This window comes from Oscarella lobularis, chromosome 9, assembly GCF_947507565.1.
Source record: "Oscarella lobularis chromosome 9, ooOscLobu1.1, whole genome shotgun sequence".
In the NCBI taxonomy this organism is placed as follows: domain Eukaryota; kingdom Metazoa; phylum Porifera; class Homoscleromorpha; order Homosclerophorida; family Oscarellidae; genus Oscarella; species Oscarella lobularis.
In genome coordinates, this window is record NC_089183.1 from 1747948 (window position 1) to 1751458 (window position 3511).

The following is a 3511-nucleotide window of genomic DNA, read 5'->3' on the forward strand; positions in this document are numbered from 1 at the left end:
TCTCCTTCCGTCAGCCAATGCAGCCATTTCTCCCTCATAGCTGTTTTGAATGGCTTATTCCAGTGGACGTCTGCCGGTTGGAGGATCGGTGTCATTTCTCCTGGGATTACTGCAACAGTAGTGTTGTAGTGCTTTTTGAATGACGACAAGGTAGTCTTCTTCAAATGGCTGGGAGCACTGTCTAATGCGAGAAGAGATTCTTTCTTCCAAAACCCTCCTGGACGTTTCTTCCAGACTAATTGCTTCCAAGCATTCATCATTTCGCTGGTTATGTACGCTTTGGGGACTCACTCGAACTACGGTATCTGTTCGAAATGTTCCTTTTGGGATTTTTTAAGGCCTCTGAATATCACCATCGTTGGCAGTTTCTTTCCATCTGCCATTGCAGCTAGGACTACAGTGTACCTCAGCTTTTCTTTTCCTGTAGTCTTGTCTGAAACACATTTGACTCCCCGGAAATTGTAAGAGCGGGAACTTGGGAGGTCGAACCAAACGGGAGTTTCATCCATATTTGCAATGAAGCTGGGCTGAAAGTCTTTGGACTTTCCCGTCTCTCTTTTATCCAAGAAACAAGACGACGTTCTAATTCAGAAAATTTTCCACGCTTTTCAGAAACATCTTGGCTGCTCTTGACGTGACGGCGTTTTCTCACTGCTATTTGCCTTTCTGTCCTTGCTTCTTGGAGCTTTTCTTTCTCCTTCACCCATTCTTGAAGACACTGCCTTGGTACGCCGCAAACATTTGCCGTTTTGGACTTGTTTTCACCAAACTCGCCTAATTTGGCAAGAGTTGAAGGCTTTGTCTGGATCGTGTACGATCTCCGTGTTTTCTTCTCCGGATTGTCACTTGTTTCTAAGCAAATAGCGTCTAAAGGCTTATTCACGGAGTTTTAGTTTTAGCCGCGTACCAACAATGTCGCTGAAAACGTCGGGGCTAGAATCAGCTTCAGCAGCCATAGGACGCGGGTGACCGTCTGCTGCACGAGGCAAGTGCACGGCTTGACTACCCGGATAAACTATCCGGATACACCCGGTCTATACAGGGACTACCCCGTTTTATACCGGCATGCCACTTTAGCTACCAAACACGCCTGCCTGCTTTATTGGTAACCCTCGCCTATACCGGCGTGCCGCTAAATGGGGGGTAATACGGTAAGCTGAAAAAACGCGTACGGTAAAAAACTTTATAATTGCACTATAGTATAATTGCACTGAAGTATAATTGGTACTGTACTCTCTGTTCACGCTCACTTTGTAAACAGGAAAAGCTCTGTCTAAGACGCTTCGTTTGACCGATTTCGTTGCTTTCTTTGGCAACGGAAAGCGAGAAAACGGCGTATTTTATACAGTAACCCTTGTAAGCATTAGCGTGCGCTATACTTCACTAATTACGTAAGACGCACATGAAAGAGACTCTCCCACTTGTTATCGAATTAGAGATTGCACGTGCCTCGTTAGTATAGCTTGAGGTAATTCAATTAATTAATTTCACAGCGCAGGACCGAGAATTTTCTTATTTTATTCTAACTCCGCCGCTAAAATCTGGCGGTCTTCGGTATCAAGGGTGTCTTCAGCATCATCGTCGTCGCCACTTTCGTCCGTCAATTCGTATTCGTCAGCTTCTTCGTTTTCCATGTCGCTTACTTCTAAGTCCACGATGAACTGATCTACGGCCTCTTCAAGTAAGCCGTCTTTCTTCCAGAATTCGTCTTCTTCCATCTTCGCATGCCTGCAAAAGTTCTTCCACATATCTGTCGACACTGATTGAAAAGCAGGAGGTACACTAACTTTTCTAGATCTGCCAACTTGAACGTTGTATTGTGCAGCCGCAAATACTCTTTGACCTTGGACCAGACAAGTTCGATGGGGTTTAGCTCACAGTGAGCTACGGGAGTCCGGATGACAGCAATACCTTTTTCCTCAGCTAACTTATCCGTCACGTAGCATTTCTCAGGCTGCCGTTCCTTGATTTTTTCAAATAGGTCCTTCTTCAAGTCCGTCGCGTCCCATTCTATTTCATTCTTGGTGAGCCGCGTTCTCATAACTGATTTCGTCGATGATTTTGTTGGCACAGGCTCAGAAACTCGATTGTGATAGGGAGCATTGTCGAGGATTATTACGGCGTTTTCTGGAACGTTGGGTAAAAGCTTCTTTTCAAACCATTCTTCAAAATTCCTGCTATTCATCTCATCATGGTAGTCTCCAGTGTGCTTCTTGGAACGAAAGACTAACGCTGAATTTGGAATCCATCCCATTTCTCCTCCTATGAGAGAGTAATTCAAATGGTACAGAGTAGATAATAGACTAACCTGCATTCAGAATTATAAGCCTTTGCCCTCTGCCTGATGGTCTCTTCCACCCTCCACTGCCGTCTTCATCAAGCCAGATTCTTTCTGGAGCTATGTGCGAGTTTGTCCAGGTCTCATCCAAGAACACCAGTGGCCTTCTTTCTTCTCTATATTTTTTTATTTTCCGTAGATACGCATGTCTCATCTCGACAATGTTACGCCTCTCGTAGAAATATTTTTTATCATTTCTATTTTTGTATTTGAAACCCATCAATTTCAATAGTTTGCAGAGGGTTGTACGACCTCCTGCAAATACTCTCATTTCTCTGACAACCTTCAGCAAAGAGGTCAGCGTTGGGTACTCTTTCCTTTTCATAAAAACTGTAGACTGCTCGCCTAATGGCAGCCCGATCAAAATCGTCGACGTTTATTTGCAGGCGTGGGCGTGAATAGCGTCTGGCCTTCTTCGGCGTGCTCTGCACGCCACTCTCACTTCTATACTCCTGCTTTATCTTGTTTAGAGTATCAAACGAGAAGCCTGTAGCCGCGCGAAGTCGATCCATTACTCGAGTGACGCCAATTCGGTCTCTTGGCTTTTGCCGGCTCTCTTTCTCAAAGAATTTCCACACACGGCAAACAAGATCTTTCTCTTTCGACGTCACCCGCTTTCCCTGAGGCATGCAGAAAGACCTGGGCGTACTACGCTAAGCGCATGCGACAAAGGCGAGGAAGAGCAGACGAAGGTGCGATAGTTGCATGTTTCGACAAGCAGTCTACGACCCGCGGCTTATACGTACGGTTTGAGAGAACATAACAGTTTAGTGGCGATAATATCCGAAACAAGGCTAACAAACAATCCTTTTAGACCTCGATCGCTTCGGTTGGGATCGCAACCCAATTATTCAATTAGGGCTCAACTCCCACATGGGCCACACCCAGTGCCACACCCTTTACGAAGTGAGCGTGAACAGAGAGTAGTCACCGTAAGAAGGAAAAGGCGATGCCTTCTAAGCAAAAATAAAGGATACCTATTGGGCATAACGATAGTATACCCAAAAATCCATAGCTGCCGTTTTGGGCGAGAAACGGCCAATAAAGCGGCGAATGAGACCAACGCGCAACTGCGTTTCAACTCTTACGAGCAAAATATCGCTTCCAGAATTCTTTCGCGTGGTACCTATGTACCGTATTTAACCGAATAGTAGCCGCATCTCCAATAGTAGC

General features: G+C 45.4%; 1 pseudogene; it reads right to left on the reverse strand.

Annotated features, from left to right (window-relative positions):
- Nucleotides 1–1517: 1517 nt before the first annotated feature.
- On the reverse strand, nucleotides 1518–2558 carry LOC136191389 (uncharacterized; annotated as a pseudogene).
- Nucleotides 2559–3511: the final 953 nt, after the last annotated feature.